The following is a 21,921-nucleotide window of genomic DNA, read 5'->3' as shown; positions in this document are numbered from 1 at the left end:
AGTACCTCCGCTACGACATAACTGGCATGTTGCGATCTCGTTGAAACTTCAAACGTTTTGGTAAACGACTTAGATAATAACCTCAGCGGCGAGAAAGTTTGTTAACTGAGTATAATTTTCTCAACCTTACTTCTCAATTCTCATATTCGTCGCTGGTAACACAGCGTTGTGCAAGACGCCTACATTTTACCGGAGGTGCCGTCACGCTACCTAACAATACCAATGTGGATTGCGATACTTGTAATTCGAATTTGTAAACGAGAACGTCACTTAAGCAATCGTTGTAAATTGCAGCTGTTATAAATTGTTTCTGCGCAGCACGCGAAATGATCGTGTGGCGACTATAAGCGCAGAACCCTGTCCAATCTTGACGGTCGGTAACGCCGGTATAAATCAAACACAGCCCTTTATTACAGCGATTGAATATAATGACACAAAGTAGGCAAAGACAGAATAAATGCAGGATTTACGACAGTGCTTGACCGCGAATCGTCAACTGTCCTTACAGCAAAGTAACCAACAAAAACCAGTCTAGCAATTGAGTATATGGAGAAAGAAAACACGACTGATAAAGATGATGATGACACCGAGCAGTAATTAAGTAGAAATGAACAAATTACACACAGTATAAGATAAAGTCGTTCGCACGCGCTAACAAACTTCAGAGATATCAGTACAACAGTCGTCTTCCTCGGCACAATCTGTATCGCATTGGCAAGGGTAGCCACTGATGAATTCTCCGCATCTTCCTGTGCAACTGTCTGAAATGCGTAATTATTCGTTCATAAGTCAAATTCATCGCGACTCGCGAAGTATTTTGAGGTTCATTAGTCAGCGTCTGGCGGATTTCGTCACATGAACCGAGCAGACGCCAGACCCTCCGTCAAAATATGCCCCAAGAATTTTATCATACCCAAATCTGAAAATAGCTCAGCCTTGCGTTTGAGACTACCAAAATTGAGTCAAATCCACAGTAGAAATTGACCGAAAAGGAAAACCAGAGAGACTTTCCCAAGTTAGAATCGCAACGACATTTACACTAATAAAGCCGGGGATTTTGGGTCATGAAATCATGTTTAAAACTGCAATTTGCTTATCCAACAGTACCGATAGCATAATAGACGACTCGACTGAGCAGTGGCCGAACCCGTATGTAGCAGTGGTATATGTGATGTAGGGACTCTTGCTTCTGGCAAGCCACACATGGTTTCTTGCTTAGAATTGTCAGATAATGTCGATTTTCCCCGTGCGGCGCTTAGCGGTTGGAAAGTCAACACAGACAATTAAACACAAGTTTCTGGATAGTCCGTTGCACCATAGTGTCCTATAGGGTGTGGACACAAGCAAACCACACGGCACACTGCGATTGGTATATGTCACACTTTCCATTTGGCTGAAGGTAGGGTTACCATACGTCTTCCTTTACGAGGATAAAGTGAAAGTGTCCTCGGAAGACGTCTAAATGTCCTCTTTTTTGGGAATTTGTCCTCTTTTTCTATGAAAAGGATTGAAATGCCATGAAAAATGCTACTCCCACGCAGTTAACATCACCAACGGGTGCGCCCGAATATCTTTAATTATACTATTGTTTATGAACCCTACATATTCTAAGACGCCTCACTCAGACCGATCATATTGACCGGACCGATTCCATAATTGATTAAAGAAAGTTTTCGCGCTTCGAGCGTTTGGGCGAGATAACCAAGCAGTAGAAGAATAAATTCTCGCTGATAAGCAGGGGACGTACAGGCTGATGGGGGGTCTGGGGGGCGAAGCCCCCATAAGTTTGGTTCCATATGGGGGTTGGGGGGGGGCAAGCAAGCCCGAGGGTGGGGGTGGGGTGACGAACTGCTATTTCGGTCTTGCATAGTTCAACTGGTATGCTTGGTCTACCTGACCAGTCACTAATAAAGTATGGACCGTTTTTCGCGCAAATACAAATATAAATATTGCTTACTTTCCAGGCGATAAGTGTTATAGGTTTCATTACTTCTTCTTAACTTCTGTCGCTTTCGACGCCGATTTTCTCGACCATTAGTTTTTATTTTTTGGTACTTGTAAAGTGAAGTAAATTCCGAATGGTTTCAACCGGTCCGACTCGGTGGGTCGTTACTTCGACTCAATCCACGCAGTTGGTTGGTATTCATGGTACTTTTACATCTATATTCAGACCGCAACCCTTTATTTGATGACCGGGGTCATTTTCGTTCTTGGCCGTCGTAAATTACCAAATAGAGCCTAGATCAGGGGTATCAAACACGCGGCCCGCGAACACATTTTGTGCGGCCCGCGACGGCATTTTGAATTTTCAATTATTCCACCATAAATTCATCTGCCACATACCTTTTTTACATTTGAGAACTCGACGCTCACTCTAAAACCACTCCAAAATACCTGAAATCTCATCAACCTTCACTATCACATCATTTTCAAAAGCTACCATGTGGCGGAGGATCAGCTATTATATGTCACATTTCTAGTTCGTGAGGATAAAACATGGCCGGCTGATGATTCGTGACTAAAAATTATGATTTGGACTTGGGCGCGACCATTCCTAAAATGACTCGAATTCGGACTGATCGGGTGATAAAATAAAAATGACTCGAATTGAGTCAGGTCAAACGTTAAAATCAGAAAAGGACATATGACTCGGAATGCCGTAACTTGGCACGACCACGGTCGCAACAAACTATCGAACTCTCATGGGGGATAGCATATATCAAAAAGTCGTAGCTTGCGTTGCGTAAGGTATCCAGCTATTTAATCAGGTCAGTATGGAAACCATTGGCATTCTGTTGCCCCCATGATGTATAGTTAGTTACATCCTGGGTGATCTTTGGTCTCTTTATCCATGTTATTATCGCCAGTGGCGATTAAGGTAGTGGTACGCTCCACAGCTGTCATACCAACGGATTCTGTGGCGACTGGACATTTCTATTCCAGGGGTTCTTAATCTGGGGTCCGTGAACCCCTTCGGAATAAGAAGCACCACATCAGGAGATACGAGATACATTGTGGAATTAGGCTCATATGCTTTCTAGAGGTTAAAATTATTTTGCAAACAAATAAAATGGGGAATATTTTCTAGGCCAATTTATTCAACTGAAAATATTCTTCGCACCACGCTTATGTAAATAGGCTTTTTGATTTTAATATAGGTACTATCATAAATTGTGTTGAGAATTGGCAGGGGGTTACGAGAAATCTTATTGAAAGCACAGGGGGTACGACCACTAAAAAGGTTAAGAAACTGCTATTACTATGGCAAAATTATTATTATTATTTTCAAGTTGTTATTGATCTGTTCGATGGCACATCTACCGCTGATTGAATTTGACCTTGGCAATCACATCAAAAATACCCGACTTATTAGGACTATACCAGAAACCTGGATTAGGCTACACTGCGCAAATGCTCTGATATCAATCTTTGGTAAATTTTAAAATATTCTATACCTACAATTGTGGGGCGTAAAATGTCCGCTAGGTGCAATATTATAATGCAACAGCTTTTACGATGTCATGATACATTTGACCTCTCGCATGGTACTAACTCATTATTTTGACAAATTAGGCCCAGCAAAAATACAATTTCATTCAAATAATTGGAATGTGATTTTTTTTTTGTGCCAAGCATGAATAGTACAACAGTAAATTACATTTTTCCGATGTTTGTGGAATGTCGTCTGCAAGGTCCCGTCCATTAAGACCCACTTCGAAATTATACATTGAATACCCCAATTACATTGGTTAACACAGTTTTTGTTTACTTTGATCAGGCAATTGATTTCGACTAACTTTTGGGCGCTGAATTAAAAAAATGCCTTTCGTTTTTCTCTGTCATGTAAAATTTTTGGGGTAGGCACCCACCCCATTGGCTCATAGCCCACATGAAAGTACTATTTTTAATATTTTGTGTTTATTGTATGAAACGTTTGAAAAACCAAAAGCAGTCGAATGTAAATCAATAGATTATAAATAAACATTTGCCCCGCTTTATTTGGTTGATTTGAACTGATGTTGCTTCTGCAGGACAAATAAAGTGCGAGTTTCAGGGTTCAAATATACGCTAATAAATCATAATTATGTGGGTTGTCTCGTTTGATACTCTAGCAACAGTCAGCTAACATATGTAAGCTCCAATATACTTTTGTATCTTACCCCCATCATCTTCAGATATTGGGGGATGCTTCTCCTTGCCCATCGCTGACTATATTCGAAGGTTTTCCGGGAAATTATTTAGATATTTCAGCTTTTACGAATGTCTGCTGTTCGACATGAACATATGGCAGTGGCACATGTGTATCAGGGCAACATGTGCATTCTTATTGTCTGACCACTAACAAACACAACATTTCAAAGCTGACACATCTGATGCAATCATAATCGTGCTTGTGATATTGCAACAATTCAATGTTTCTGCATTATTACTGAGTGTGCAATTGTTACTGCGCCTAAGACGTTGCCATTTTGGAGAATGTCATACTTTAGGATCCTTTTTGAGCTACCAATAGACATTTGTCATTCACTTGAGTTGTAAATCGGGATTCCTATCTCCTCCAGCAACCCATTGTAACAACATCATGCCAATGATAGTATCACGGCAATACACAAATCCACCGAAAGTAGCCGATGACAACGTCGACTATGAAAACGTCGTTTCTCATGATCGAAAGTCAGATATCGTCGCTCTCTTGCCAAGTAATCTTTTCTCGATTCGCAAGGATGCTAAAAGTTCCGATTATTTGTCTTCCAAGTGCCAAAGCCTATGTCAGATCATTTAACTTGTGTTATGGACTACTCTACGTTAGGGTTGCCATACGTCCGGAATTTCCCGGACATGTCCGGAATGTCACTGTTCAAACTAGCGTCCGGGAGGAATTTCTAAAATATGCCAAATGTCCGGAATTTTGACGTAGGCTCATAATTTTTTCGTAAATCAGCATAAAAACAATATTGTTTGGGAATATATATGATGATGTATGATATTTTTCTTCGCGTTGCGCGCGATTTACTATCACATTTATTGATTTTAATATGGAGACTACCACCCTTGCAAAACCTGCCATAAAATATAAATAAAAACGACCTTCATTTACTGGAATAAGCCAAATTGTAATCGCAATTATAGGAGAACGGTATATTCCTAGACATCGTTAAGGCCGTTGAAATGCTTTATTCAAAGATAGTGGTTCCAAACGGGGGGTCGTTTGCCTTTATTCTGGGGTTTGCGAATATGTTGAACGTAATCATCTTGCAAACTAGCCCGTGAGTAAGTCCGGGCAAAGGTGCTGGCTTCTTTTAGTAATCAGCTCGTAAAATTTTGATCTGGGCACAGAACATTTTCAAATTGGAGATGGAGTCGCGACCATAAAAAGTTGGAAACCACTGGATGTGGGGTGTTTATAAAGCTCCGTGGTGCGCGCCGGCATAAGGCTGATTAACAAGCTTGTCGGTAGGTCATGAACATGACTTAAGGATGTGCAATTACGCTCCCAGTGTTTTCGAACTCATCATCCTCCACCAGCATTACCGCTAACTCTGATCATGTGGGCATGTAGTAATATATGGAACGACCAATATTATTGACAGAATTCATATTCAAATAATTTAAAGACCAGATGCATATAGAAACCAGATTCATATAGCAAGCACCCCCTCCTTCAGAAGTTACGTCGATTACCCTATAGTGTGGGCTCAAAATCATTGTTTATTTGGGCGGGAGGGGGCTGAAAACAAGTGCTTCCGGTCCCGGTTACACAACACACAGCCACAGAGCACTACCACATACTCCTGAACCGGACCCTGACCACCTCTGGTTTATGAGCATAGCTTTGCTGTTGTGAAGTCATAACTCATTTTGAAATCCACTAGTGGGCGCTAAAGGGTGTCCGGAATTTGGGCTGCTGAAATATGGTAACCCTACTCTACGTTCTTCATCATTAGGCCTGCCCTCAGAGGCATGGCCTACTAAAAACACGGCCTTACAGTCTGCCTATTGACCTGAAAATTAAGAGGCCAGTTCTGAAAAAGTGTAAATGTCACGGTTATACCTACGCAGATGGTAAGTAGCGCGCAAGTCAAAATCACAGTGGATTCTGACTAGGATTTATTGTGTTAAGATGATGGAGTATCGTTTTAACAAGGAAATAATTATTTTAGTCCAAAAAGAGCTGCCAGTCAGGTGGACAATCCACGGATATTACTGCAAAAACTCGTGCGGATGAATACAGTTGTTGTAGTTGTTGTTGTTGAAGTCAAGAGTAGACATTTGTAGTTGTTCGGGTTGAGCTGTGTGGTGCTGGTCGTCGCATTACACTTGTTTCTTTCGCTATCTAGGGTATATTCACGAGCTGAGGGTCAGTATTATCATTTGATAGTTTAGTTAGCAATCAGGTTACGGTTCTTCGATAATGCCAGCGGTTCAAGTTGACGCGAATAACGTCGTGTTCGAACGGCTCCATTGTAGTATGATAATCTGCTTGCTCGCTAACATAGTCTTGGATATGGTAGTCTATTTTGACGAATTGTATAGCTGGTAGCGTTGGTTCTAAGACATATATAATGACGAAGGCATGTTCATTTAACTGCTTCTATAGAATTTCATTAATTGTTGCAAGGCTTGGATAGGGTGCTGTACCTGAACAATATTTTGCTTCAGTGATGTATAATTTGTTAATATTCATTTTCTAGTATAGTTAATAGGTGATGGTTCTTGAGTGTCGCGTGGTTGGGTGTACTTCTGGATATACTACTGCCAAATCTGCCAAAGTCTCAAGCAGGGGATCAGCATGTTGTATACTATGAGCTATGTTTGGAAGGCTTTCCGAAAATCAAGAATGCCATAAAAATTGACAGTCAATTGAGGGTGCAGATGCAATACAATGGGATACCTGTGCCTTTACCAACATGATTCTGCACAAGCAGAAATACTCTGCTCAAAAGCCAATATGGAATCGGTGTCTCGTGCACACCAAAGATTCTACTGACTACACACAGGTGTGACGCTGAGAACCGTCTTGGCACACCAAAGATATTACGCTAAACGTACAGGGATTCCAACCCGGCTCAAAAGGAAATGCGAGCTACTAAACTTCCCAAGCTATTTGGATAGTCTAACTGATCCGGATCCCGAAGTAGATATTTTAGAGGAGCTGCATAATCCAAGATACCACAAGGCTGGCATCCTCTGGCAATATGATCCGGTACTGCTTGCTTTTGCGTTCTATTCCTTGCCAAGCGTACAAGACACGTTTGGAAACGTTCCATATGCCATCTTTGAGCTGTTTACGAACAAGACTAAAGGGACTATTGATTTTTCAAAGGCCATGGAAATTTCTGAGGATGTTATCATGATGGTGGATGAAAAATGAAATGTATCTGCAAAAAAGTCTGCAATATCATGGTGGCAAATATTATGGTGCTGATGAAGATGGAAATCTTTACAAAGGCGTCATATCGATTATGTTCAAGGGACTTGAAAATCACTTCCGTTAGTCCTACAAATTTTACCAGAAACACAATTTTAAGGTACCTGGTTAGCAAAAAAGCTGTCTGATTGCATCACGAAAATCTTGGATCTAGGATTTAATATGAGAGGTATTGTTTCTGACATCCACAGTACCAACGTTCGTGCTTTCAATATACTGTCATCGCAGTTTGGTTCAAACTCCGAGTTGTTCATCAATGATCCAAGTTGCAAGACAAAAATCTATCTATTTTATGACAACGTTCATTTGGTGAAGAACATTCGCAACAATCTACTGAATGCTGGGAGATTTTCCTTCCATCATTCTATATTAAAGGTGGCGATATATCCATAATTAGCCCTGCTGGTTATATTGCATGGCAATTGGAGTGTAATTTGCGAATGGCTCCAAAGCTAACAAAAAAAGCACTACATCCTGGCCACAACAAGCAGAACGTCAACCTGGCACTGGCTATCGTTGATGAAAAAACCGATAAGGCGGATACCTCAAAGTCATATATATGTGACGGTGGAGTGTTGTGAACAGCAAGCAGAGGTCTTGGTAATGCTGTCATTCTGCGGACTGCACCGAGTGTAGCTTATCCCGCACGACTGATGAAACCGAAGAGGAATATGATGAATATTTCAGTTTGGTGGATAGGGGACGGTTGACTGTACCTGCCGTTGAAGCGCCCATTTTGTATTTGATTCCTTCGCAGTTCTAGTTTCGGCTAAAACTGTTCCTCTGCGCCGTGCAGCATTACGTGTGTTGAAAGTTGTGTTAGGTAAATCCCGAATTGGTTGCAATGCACATAGTGAAAATTGTACAAATGTCGCGTTCAAGAAAATTGTGAACATTTTTTACAATAATCAGCAAAAATTTGCAAATTCCTCACTCAGGGAAGACTCAGTTCGCCAATTTAAAGCGAGGCAAAGGCAAAAGAAGTTATAGTCCTGTAAGGCTGTGATATTTGTTTTCTAAGGCTCTAACTCAAGAGTTTCTGCACCTATTTTTCTTTGATTATGCAAATTTCGTTCTTAATTTTTTCGTTATATATTGCTGCAATAGACTATTTTTTACATACATTCTGCACCGGTGTGTTAGTAGAGTACCAGAGACAGGTAGCATTATAAAAATATCGCATTTCTGACCAATTGAGTGCACAGCTGGTAAGGGTTGGAAAGTAGACTTTAGGCCTCTTAATTTTCAGGTCAATAGGCAGACTGTAAAAATTGTGTTTCTGGTAAAATTTGTAGGACTAACGGAAGTGATTTTCAAGTCCCTTGAACATAATCGATATGACGCCTTTGTAAAGATTTCCATCTTCATCAGCACCATAATATTTGCCACCATGATATTGCAGACTTTTTTGCAGATACATTTCATTTTTCATCCACCATCATGATAACATCCTCAGAAATTTCCATGGCCTTTGAAAAATCAATAGTCCCTTTAGTCTTGTTCGTAAACAGCTCAAAGATGGCATATGGAACGTTTCCAAACGTGTCTTGTACGCTTGGCAAGGAATAGAACGCAAAAGCAAGCAGTACCGGATCATATTGCCAGAGGATGCCAGCCTTGTGGTATCTTGGATTATGCAGCTCCTCTAAAATATCTACTTCGGGATCCGGATCAGTTAGACTATCCAAATAGCTTGGGAAGTTTAGTAGCTCGCATTTCCTTTTGAGCCGGGTTGGAATCCCTGTACGTTTAGCGTAATATCTTTGGTGTGCCAAGACGGTTCTCAGCGTCACACCTGTGTGTAGTCAGTAGAATCTTTGGTGTGCACGAGACACCGATTCCATATTGGCTTTTGAGCAGAGTATTTCTGCTTGTGCAGAATCATGTTGGTAAAGGCACAGGTATCCCATTGTATTGCATCTGCACCCTCAATTGACTGTCAATTTTTATGGCATTCTTGATTTTCGGAAAGCCTTCCAAACATAGCTCATAGTATACAACATGCTGATCCCCTGCTTGAGACTTTGGCAGATTTGGCAGTAGTATATCCAGAAGTACACCCAACCACGCGACACTCAAGAACCATCACCTATTAACTATACTAGAAAATGAATATTAACAAATTATACATCACTGAAGCAAAATATTGTTCAGGTACAGCACCCTATCCAAGCCTTGCAACAATTAATGAAATTCTATAGAAGCAGTTAAATGAACATGCCTTCGTCATTATATATGTCTTAGAACCAACGCTACCAGCTATACAATTCGTCAAAATAGACTACCATATCCAAGACTATGTTAGCGAGCAAGCAGATTATCATACTACAATGGAGCCGTTCGAACACGACGTTATTCGCGTCAACTTGAACCGCTGGCATTATCGAAGAACCGTAACCTGATTGCTAACTAAACTATCAAATGATAATACTGACCCTCAGCTCGTGAATATACCCTAGATAGCGAAAGAAACAAGTGTAATGCGACGACCAGCACCACACAGCTCAACCCGAACAACTACAAATGTCTACTCTTGACTTCAACAACAACAACTACAACAACAACTGTATTCATCCGCACGAGTTTTTGCAGTAATATCCGTGGATTGTCCACCTGACTGGCAGCTCTTTTTGGACTAAAATAATTATTTCCTTGTTAAAACGATACTCCATCATCTTAACACAATAAATCCTAGTCAGAATCCACTGTGATTTTGACTTGCGCGCTACTTACCATCTGCGTAGGTATAACCGTGACATTTACACTTTTTCAGAACTGGCCTCTTAATTTTCAGGTCAATAGGCAGACTGTAAGGCCGTGTTTTTAGTAGGCTATGGATGGTCACATGAATTTCCCGACAACAGTGATTTTAACGTAGGTGCCGCGAGAGGTTTGCCGGTGAGCCGTGACTTGAAGTGTGGTAACAAATGTTTTATTCATTTATTTTTAATCAAAGGATTATTTTACAAAATGTACGTGAACTAAGAATCGTCCCTATGCCACGAATCAAGTATCAGGTCATCCTTAGTAGCATGCGTTTTGATTTCATGGTAGAGTTATAGATTACGCAAATCGACAGACCCTAAAATCCGACCGTCACCCCAAATTCGAAATCCGGATCCAGTCCGGCCAGGTAAAAAAACATTGAAATCCTGCTCCGGCTCCTGAACCGGACTGTGGCCATCTCTGGTTACGACCAGGTGATAATTGGCAACCAAAGCGGAGGCACCCGGCGTACGATTGGATCAATAGACTGGACAACTTCTAGACCTCTCATTTTTGCTCTAAAGGCAACTGCGTAAACTACGTACGGAATAAAGATTCAATACGATTCATGTTCGCACTTGACTTGACCTGACTAATTCCAATGACTAGAACTCGAGAGATTGCGTAAGCCTAACTGGAAAGGTCAACGAGTTCGGACACATACGCAATTGTTATCTCATAGATTGGGCCTGTTATATTGAATCAAGAACATCAATTTGAATGGTCTTTGAAGAACTAAGGACAGCAGCCTCGGAACTTCGGTCTCGGAACAACGTAGGACATTTTGGCCTTGAAACTGGAGACTGTGACACAACACATACGGCTTACTGTCTATAAGTCTGCTGCGAAATCGCCGTTGGAAAATATATTAATCAATAAATACATGAATAAAAGCCGTAACTTAGTATACTGTTACAAGAAATCATCGAGAAGTAGCATACGCAATCTCATAACCCATTCCGGTATGGTACACTGTCAAAATCAATGCAAACAGACGAACACCTAACTTTGAGTAAAATAGATCGAGGAATAGGCTGATCGAATGATCAGCTGTTAGTCGACATCGAAAATGAAATAGCTATCGCAATTGACAGGGGATTGTAAGCAAATGGTTTGAAGGCCACAATTTCACAGTGAAATGGACATTGGCGAACATAAAATTATGTGAATATTTGAATGCAAACCGAGAATCTTGGTTAGCTGTTTCATGCGATCATCGAGATATACCATTGGAAATATCATCACCGATCTCGTTATGGAACGCAGACTATATAGATTAGCACAGACCGTAACCGGCTTTTGCGTGAGATCCACAATGACGTAGGTAGGCTAAGTATCAGATCAGCGCGCATCTCTACCATACTCGACCTCGAAAACGAAATAACTGCCTCAATCATTGAGTGTCAACTTTAAGACTTGGCACCGTGTTCGATACTAAAATCAAGACATACCGTGTGAAAGCTCATGACAGATCTAGGTATGGAACATCGTTAAAATCAATAGAGACCAATAACGGCTTTTGCGTAAATTTGTTGGCGATAAATGAAGAGTCAGCTCTTACTCGACTTTGGAAACGAAATTACCACCCACATAGTTCAGTGACAAACTTAAAACTTGTTACAGCGGTCGATACTAACACTTACCGTGCCAAATGTCATGACCGATCTCGGTATAGAACATCGTCAAAATCAATGGAGACCAATACCGGCTTTTGAGTAAAATCTGTTTGCTGTACTATGTACATTGTACAATGTACATGATAGATCAGCACACACTGAACTTCGGAAACGGAATTACTACCATTATCTTTAAGTAGCAAGCCTGAAACTTGGAGCAGTGTTAAAAACTACCTTCACGACATATCATACCAAGTTTCAAGAATTATCATGGTGCGAAACACCGTCAAAATCGACCTATTCCAGCAAAGGTCGACTCAACGCATATTACGGTAACCGAGTTCAGATATAGATACGATTGTTACATCACACCTTAAGGGCGAGTAGGCATATTTGCCCCGGTTGCTCGGCCATTTTACGAATAGGAGAGAGTAAATCACCGTTTCTTTATTGTGCGCGGCTTTGAGAGAATAGATAGTGAAAGCTTGTTATGAGCGCTACCGCGGCAAGCCCCGGCTAGGCATTCACAAAGCGAAAACACAGAAGAGAATTCGATTTTCGCAGAGACTTCGCTATGTATGGGCGTTTGCAAGCGATAAAGCACAAGAAGAACGCGGGTTTCGCTGTGATCTCGGTATATATTGATTGCTGTGCGTCTATAAATGGTTAAATTGTTATTGAACAGAATTTTAGGTGGGGCAATGCCCCAGTTGCCCTATAGGACGAGCCGCCACTGGTCATTGGTAGATTGCGAAACGGTAGTTTCAAACGTTATGGGGGGCCATACTTTCTGTGATGAAATATTTGATTAAGGCGACAATTCGGTGTGAACGGAACCACGCAACCCGGTATCTAAATTATATTCAGCAATACTTTCGTTAAAACATATTTGTCTCTTCATATCTACTGTGCGCGAAGCGCAACGAAAATTCTGGGTATTAGATGACTTTTATGAAAATGAAATGTTGGTACTACGTTAAAACAGCCCCGCAATTCCGTAGGCTATCTTTCTTAATATGGGATTAAACTACTTCTACTTGACAAACTGAAAATAGCGAAAAGTAAGTTAGTAATTCACAAAATATCACGAAGTAGAAGTAGAAGTAGCGAAAAAAAGATATCCTTGAGTAAGTACCAGAAGCAGATGAAAACTACTTGAGTACTTCGAAAAAGTAGAAGTACATCGTTACTGACCACCTCTGCTGATAGTAAATGTAATGATTATTTTTCTTGCCGTATCCTGCGGTTTGCATCAAATATGTGTCTGAAATATCCTTGGGTGATTCCATCCTCCAACCAAATATGGGCAAATGCATCAGCCTAGATCAGTGGTTCCCAAACGGTGGGGAATTCCCCACTGGTGGGGAATTCAATGGTTTTTGGTGGGGAATAGACGCATTTGTTCAAAATTATTTAGAGGACAGTCTACATATTCACGGAGACACATGCGCAATTACCGTTACCAGTTAAATGCTCTGGAATGTATGTATCGAAAATTATTTTGCGTGTTGTTCACAAAACCTCATTTGTAACTCTGGATAGCCAATCATGGCGTCACAAACGCATCCAGCACGACTAGTTTGACGTGAGATAACGCTTTCACGAAATTTCGATCGTTACTGGTATCGGTCCACAATACGTTTTATGATGCAGTTATAGGCGATTGTCTTGCGTACTGGTGTGGTTGTGTGTCTTGTATAGTCAAACCAGCAAATAGCTGCTCTGTGATGACAAAGTGCTGGGTAGTGGGGAACAGGACCGTAATTGCCTCACCACAACCCGTCGCGATTTAATATTGCCGAATATCTGATTATTGGGAACCCTTCCCCCACGAAAATACGTAGAATTTATAGAAATGGAGACTTCGGCGTCGGCCATTACTGCGCTACGACGCACCAAGGCATATGAAGTTATAGGCCATGTAACATGCAACTCCGAGAAGTGTGCCAGAACGATCAGCAGCGAGAAGACCTTGGCCGAGAAGGAATGCCCTTCTGGTGAACCAAAACTTCGATGTATATACAATATACATTATACATAGATGTTTAATTGGCTAAATGGCTGGCGCCGAATGTTCCTGTTCTGGCGATCTGAACCCCACAGGACAAATGCCATCCCGCAGGGAAAAATCATTTGCCAGCAGTGAAGCAATACCAATTTGAAATCGTGTGTGCCTTTTAGTTTTGGCGATTTCCATATCTTTCGATATAGCACATAGAACAGTGGTTCCCAAACGGTGGGGAATTCCCCACTGGTGGGAAATTCAATGGTTTCTGGTGGGGAATAGACGCATTTGTTCAAAATTATATACAGGACAGTCTATACATATTCACGGAGACACATGCGTAATAAGGCTCTTCAAAAATGACTTTTTTTCTCAAATCGTACTGGCTACTTGATAAAATTGTTAGGTTACCTAGTTTAAGCCTACACCAAATTTGGTTCAATTCCAACCAGTAGCCGCATTGCTACAGGAGAAGAACGCTTCCATTTATTATGTAAAAATAAATAACAAAAAATTTGAAAATTTTCTGTTCACCCCATGAAAGTGTTAGGTTGTCTATAGAAACGATGTTCACCAAATTTGTTTCAATTCCAACCAGTGGAGTTATCGCCGTCGAAAAATTTGGATTATGAATAAAATACTATTTACTGTGACCAATTCTTCAATTATTTATTATAGTGGTGCCCACCGTAAATACTAATTTATTCAAATCCAAATTTTTCGACGGCAATAACTCCTCTTCCACTGTTTGGAATTGAATCAAATTTCTATAGACAACCGAACACTTTCATGGAGTGAACTGCGCCACGACGCACCAAGGCATATGAAGTTATAGGCCATGTACCATGCAACTCCGAGAAGTGTGCCAGAACGATCAGCAGCGAGAAGACCTTGACCGAGAAGGAATGCCCTTGTGGTGACCCAAAACTTCGATATATATACAATACACATATACGTTTAATTGGCTAAATGGCTGGCGCCTAATGTTCCTGTCTGGGCGATCTGAGCCCCACAGGACTAATGTCATCCCGCAGGGTAAAATTATTTGCCAGTAAAGCAATACCAATTTGAAATCGTGTGTGGCTTTTAGTTCTGGCGATTTCCATATCTTTTTTCATAGCAGATATAGGAAGTCACAAAATAGCATAATGTAACGAAGTCAATATACCAACGGGTCCACCCGAGGATGTTCAATTCTTATCTAGGGGTCCTGCCTTTTCCAATACACCTCACTCAGCTCTACCGGTAAATCTGATTACGTGAGCAGAGAGGGGATAAAAAATTGATAGCAAAATATATGCAATTCCCGATTACATTACCAATTCTAACACGAATTATATAAATTTTTCACGCTTCGCGCGTTTAGTCAAAATAAGGTGACGCACTAAACAGTAGACCTAATGTAGCTGATAAGTTGCAGGGAAAAAGCGTACAGGCTTAGCGGGGCTGAGGGGGTTCTGGGGGCCCAAGACCAACGATTTTGGCGTGGCCAACAAAGTGCTGTTACGGTACTGGTGGGGAATGAAGGCTCGGAATATATCTGAAGTGGGGAATGAAGACAAATTGGTTGGGAACCACTGCTCTAGTATCAACGCTTATGCGAAGTACCAGAAATGCTTTTTCAATTCATAAATACTATTCATTGGCGTATCTCATTCCCAATTGCAATCAGCACCATTTTTGACGCCCCGGATCAGTCAATGTCAAGTAGTAGAAAATATTCGAACACTGGGCTATTGAGGGATGCAATTGATGTCTCTGTGGATAAGATTTTCGGAATGGTGACTATGCAATCAGTAAAAACTTTGAATCTAGGCTGAGAGACATCGGTATTCCCTGAAAAAATGGGGGGAGGGACGACAGACCATTACAATTTCTGAAAAGGGGCGCTGGAGGAAAAAGGTTAAGATCCATTGCCATAGATATCTGGCTACTCAAAGTAGTAACAGACATAAATTTTAAATGTCGCATTTCCCGTTGTGTGCCATTACTGAATATCATTATTGACAATATCGAACACCCTTGGTCTAGTGCGGGGAAATTTGTAAAAAAGTGTAGTGACTCACTACCGGCACTACCGGCAGTCTTGGACCTACCAATATGTTCGTCCACATCGCGACATTGCTCACTATACTGACAGTGGTGATTGGTGATGTTAAGAAACACACTAATAAATCATCGAATCTAATTAGATAGGAAGACGAATGGAGAACCCAAGGAAAGAACAAATAAATGAAATATTTTCCTGAATGTGAGGCGACAGCTGCAGCAGATTCTGTGACGTTCATACATGGGAGTTTACCATCCAGATGACCGATGAGCTTGGATTATTGTACAAGTTTAACGCCATTTGTAGAATAGCTACATTGCTGCAAGAATTACACCAAATAAGTGCCTCTCATACCAGTGATGGGATGACTCGAGTCATGACTTGACTCGAGTCCGACTCGAGTCACCTTTTTGTATGACTTGACTTGACTTGACTCGGCGTATGGATTGACTCGTGACTAGGAGCAAAATTCCCTAGTAAATTTCAAGTCACAATCAATCGGTGTCGATAAAAACCGCTGTATATTGTATATGTTCGGATTGTTCGCGAAACGCTGGTGTAACCCGTGAGAGCGACCAATCATTCAATGATCATACGTTTTCCTGAGCCTTCATTGTTCTCTCACAAATATAATTGACCACAAACGAAGTAATCGAAGCTTACAGCTTACGTTGTAGTTAACTAGTAGTAAAGTAATTTAAAAGCAAAATATCTATTTCTGTTCGCTGTTCTTACCCTAACCAAACCTCATGTTTTATTGAAATTGAATTCGAATATAGTTTATATACTCCCCAATCATTGGCGCAGGCTTGAATTGTATCATATCAATATGTAAATGGTAATGTATTGCATCTTTTCAATTTGTTTATCTATTCTTTATTTTGGCTGGTAACCATAAACTGAGGCTATGCAATTATTCAAGTAGTTTAACAGTGCTACGTATATGTAAGCGATACAGCGCTTTCTTGGGTATAGTATATTCAACTCCATATTCGTTCATCGGTTCAGACTCAATGACCACTCAATCTGACAGACAGCTAGCAAAATGCAATGACGTAATCATGCCTCATACTCCGAAAAGGCAACTTGACTTGAATAGTGACTTGACTCGTGACTTGACTTGACTTGACTCGACTTGACTCGAGTCACCTCCAAAAATCGAATGACTTGACTTGACTCGAGTCACTTTCGAAAATCGATTGACTTGACTTGACTCGAGTCAAAATGTGCCATGACTCGAATGACTCGTGACTCGAAGGTGGAGAGTTGCTCCCAACACTGTCTCATGCTACGCACCATTTGCTTATTTGATCAAAGTTATTATACATGGGAGGTTGCTTCATAAGGTTCACAATGAACTTCACTTAAATATGGTATGTATTATTAAATTATAAATTGTCCAATAGATATATGATACTTCGGAAGTCAGTTAAAAGCAACTGAAACAAAATAACGGGGATGTGTCGGGGCGCATTAAAAAAACGGGAATAAGTTGAGGACTTAATGCTAATAATAATACCTCAGCATATGTGAATAAACTAATACGAATTGTCGGACTGCGTTGCGAAATCTTGTCGAGAGCTGCACGGAAAATCCCACGGGCCTCGAGTTGGTGCTTTAAACAGTGACGTGATTATGTTTTGCCTACGTCCTTATATACAGGCAGAGATTGTCAAAGTAGTCATCGTTGGCGCTTAATTAGAAGTAGAAGTAAGGTCGTAAAGTTCTACACGAGTGTACAAGTAGCCATTTATATGTAAGTAAAACAATATTTTAGTTCTGGTTTTGCCCGGATAACTTCATCGACGACGACATTTGTACACAGGCATCCACATGACGGCGGTACTCATTGCGTCAATGGCCATTTTAGGGTAGTCAGAACTCGCAGAAACTCAAATACTGAGAGGTAAGGAGCATCATTAAGATAATTCGCTCAAACCTATAAATTAGCAATGGAAACTACAGGATAGGAATGTTTGGGTCATTCAGGATGTACTCAATAATACTCGATCCAAATTGTGACAACATCATTTAACGGCGTGGTGTATCTACGAAACTTAATACCAGCATTGTTCGTAAGGATGGTGTGAACGTGAGGTTCACGTTCACGTTCTGTGTGTGAACCTCAGATATTTGGAGGTTCGCGTTCACAAACGAACTTTGGTAGGTTCTGCACTGTGAAGCATTTTCATGATTTACAATTCTTCACGCCATTGTAACATCTTTGGTTGAAATGCTTCACATCGCCACTTCGGACCACTCTCCGTATAGCCCTGGCAGCATGAAAGGAAATTCAGCAACTAAAGGAGCAAGTACCTTGCCAATCAAAACAACTATTTGTTCGAAAGTTTTCTCGGATCATTCTGCCTTCCGTTGTGAATCTTTGGTGACTCTCTGCCGTGATCTTAACCCGCTATCACACAACATCAAGAATGAAATACACTATATGCAGGTAGTCATCAAACAGTGCTTAGTCATCCAATCAATTATTTACATCAACGTAATTGATTATAAAGAATGTATCGTCGTCTAATGTAAAAAATCTATCTTGATTTGATATCCTTATTTCATCGTAAAAACCAAATCCGTCTGATTGGGGTGTTGGCTACTGTAATACTTGATTTTGAGATACTCTATGGCGCAGGTATTGAAACCGGTGTTTCTCTCTTGAGAATACATCAGTTCGGTCTAGCCTAGTCCTCGCCAAAATTGTTGGTAAGGCAACGGAAGATATTGACTATAATGAATTATTATAGCATTCGATTGTTACAATTGATACATTGGGTGACGTTTGAAAAGTCAGAATATACTTCATCATTGTGGAATAATGTGGCCTGAGTCGTCGCTATTGTAGGTCTACTTGTGTACATTAATATTATTTCGTTTACGGTAATGTAGGGTGGTGATTAGCAATATGACGTCACGCTATCTGTGAGCGTATCGCATTATGTTAAGATTTGTGTTATATGTTGGTTATAAATTTAGAGTAAACAGAAGCCTAGCAAATGGCATCACATCAATGGAGTGTTTAACGTGTAAATGATAATTCTCTCACCACATGCTGGAGTGGAGCACTCGTTATCCGTCTGAACATCGTTTATTAGATCTCCAGCTGTGCATATCCTGGTTCGCGTTCCAGTACCACTACAATCCCCCTCACATAAAGTCCACACAGCCCATGCGTCACATGCTGAAATAAATGACCCAAACTTCTAAGAAATATATTAAATAATAAGTTTCGAAACGAAAGCCCAGCTATATTTTCAGTTGCCGCAGTTATATATCAACGTGGAGACAAGTATATATCATTGCATGTAAGATGGACTACGCAAACAATTATCTAACTCGGTGATTTCTCCTTTCCTAGTTACTAAAGGCCGATGGACACTGGTTTACACTGAAGGCGAAAGATCTGTTTGTTTATTATAACTTTGAGCGCCTCATTACTCCTCATTACGCTTCGCCGCGCTACGCTTGAAAATGCTCACCGAGCGTTTTTCCGTGGCATAGGGAAGCGCACAGCGGCGGCAACTCGAGATCGAATGAGGTATAATCGGTGGTTGCGATACAGGTGCCGCGAAGTATACGTCGCAAGAGATATGTATAGCTATAGCTACTGCTTTTGGCGTTGAGATTACTTCATGTGATCGATTCCAAGGAAAAGAAAAGGTGAGTTCACCCAATATTGAAGAGAGAGCCGATATGGAATCGGTGTCTTGTGCACACTGCACAGCATACCAGAGATTTTGTTTACTGCACAAATGCACATAGGCGTGGCAGTAGGAAACGTCTTGGCGCACCAAATATATTGTGTTAAACGTACCGGGATTCCAACTTGGCCGGTTTGGTCATATCTTCCTAAGTGTCATGTGAAATACTGTCGCTGTGGTATATCAAACCTGCTTTCACCTAAAATTTAGCATTCCTATTTCAAATTCTCAATACAAAATTGCCAATGTCCAGCATTTTAGAGTCACCTCTAGGCCGTCATCCGATCTGCCTGTCTTGCTCTGGTACATCTGCTCTGTGCATGCTGGCTGTCTCCACAACACTGGGTATACATTAGGGATGGTGTGAACCTCTGAAAGGTTCGGGTTCGTGTGAACGCGAACCTTTTTGAAAGGTTCTGTGTGAACACGAACGTGAACCTCGTGACGTCATATTGCTAATTCCAACCCTATCTTTCAATGAAGTGATAGCCTATATTATTGTGCAAGATACCTAGCGAAGACTCGGGCCACATAATGTCGCATTGCTGAAGTACATATTGGCGTTTTAAACGTCGCTAAATGTATCAACCGCGGTTATCAAAGGATATAATAATCTCATAAAATCAATACATTCCGTCGTTTTGCCAACAATTTCGACGAGGACTTACCAGGAAATATAAGCTTACGCCTTAATGGTCTTAGCCAGACCGGAGAATGTGTTCGGAATCTGAGTATTGCTACATTGATATTGAGCAGAGTGTAAAACGGGTTTCTATACTCGCTACCGATACCATAAACAACAAGTCATATAGCAGTAGCCAGCACCTTAATCGCACGGATTAGGTTATAATGATACAGTAAAGATATGAAGTCGAGATTGACCCCATACGCCCACTCGATTTTTTTACATCAGAAAACGATATCAATGTCATTGATTGGTTGAATAAGCTCCATTCGCTGACTACGTATATCGCTCGTGATGTTGTGTGATTGCGGGTCAAGCTCACAGCAAAGAGTCACTAAATATTCACAAACGGAAAGCTGGATATTTCGAGAAATTTTTGGTAACAAAAATGCAAGTAAAACTTTTAAGGTTGTCATGGTGCATGCTCGATTAGTGTTGATTTTTTATGCTGCCAGCGCCATGCATAGAGTGACCCGCAGTTGAAATGCAATAAACTTGAACCAAATATCTTATAATTAAGTGCAATTTACAATTTACCAAAAAAGTTCACAGTGCAAAACCTACCAAGGTTCTGTTGTGAACGCGAACCTCTAAATTTCCGAGGTTCACACACAGAACACGAACGTGAACCTCACGTTCACACCATCCCTAGTATACATATTGGCATGACGATTAGAGTACTCGAATACGATTCAATAACCAAGTTGAATAGTGTGGTGACGAGAATATACGCTTTTGCACCAGAGACTGGGAGTCATATTGTATTTTCGAAGCGCTACGAGATCGTTTTGTCCAAAAATACTTCATCAATTTGAATGACGTGTATACTCCGCATCCTTTTTGTTGCAGTAAAAAATACATATTTTCACGTCACACAAAACATATGACTATGTCACTATATAAAACCACTTACTTTCTAGTGTTTGCACCATATAAAATGGGGAGAACCGTTTTGGATAAGCTTGCATTACTTGAATGAGTGAAATTGTGATAAGTGTCAGAAAATTCTTGTCTGAAACACTGTCGTTTACGTATTGAGTGACTGGTGACTTCTATCAAACAATTGGATTTTCGTATCGAATCAGCACATCCGCTGTTGCAAAATTTGTTTAATCTGGGATGTAGGCCTACTTCAACCTAGGTTCATGACAAAATGGATAGGAAAAGATCACTGATGAATTCAACATGATATGGCATTTTTCCGAATTGGCTTGGATCTATAAATGTAAAGCACGTTATGGTATACAACTTGCAAGCACCTACCAGACCAGCCATCAATGGCCCAATAGTCTGCAATTATAAAGAGCATATTGACATTGTGCTGGAGTAGATGACGTGATGCTTCATAGAAGTTAAGATCTGTTGGCATTGGCGAAATTAGATGGTCAATGTGATAGTTAAGTATTTTCCAACTATAAGAAACAAATTATGTTTGCATTGAATCAGTAACTATGCTGTTTCACAAATTGTTTCTGTAATAAAGTGTATGGTAAAAGATAGCTGATTAATTCAACATAAGTCATTTTCCTAATTGAGTTGAATCTACGATGGAAAAGCATGTATATGTTGAAAGCACCACCCAATTTTAGCTCATTGTTTTTCAACTATAAAAAGCATATTAGTATTATGCTATTAGCAGTAGCTGATTCTTCATACAGGA

The 21,921-nt window shown here is 40.6% G+C and overlaps 1 long non-coding RNA gene across 1 annotated transcript; it reads right to left on the bottom strand.

The window, feature by feature from the left end:
• Positions 1-389: 389 nt before the first annotated feature.
• LOC145440328 (uncharacterized) lies at positions 390-19,118 on the bottom strand. The gene is made up of 2 exons (XR_013915523.1): positions 18,922-19,118; positions 390-761 (listed from the first exon to the last, which is right to left on the bottom strand). It is a non-coding gene; the product is annotated as an uncharacterized LOC145440328 (long non-coding RNA).
• Positions 19,119-21,921: the final 2,803 nt, after the last annotated feature.

The sequence above is a fragment of the Botryllus schlosseri genome, chromosome 6, assembly GCF_051294905.1.
Source record: "Botryllus schlosseri isolate E-star chromosome 6, Bs_hap1, whole genome shotgun sequence".
In the NCBI taxonomy this organism is placed as follows: domain Eukaryota; kingdom Metazoa; phylum Chordata; class Ascidiacea; order Stolidobranchia; family Styelidae; genus Botryllus; species Botryllus schlosseri.
The sequence above is the reverse complement of the archived record's forward strand: the minus strand, read 5'-3'. Positions and strand labels throughout refer to the sequence as shown.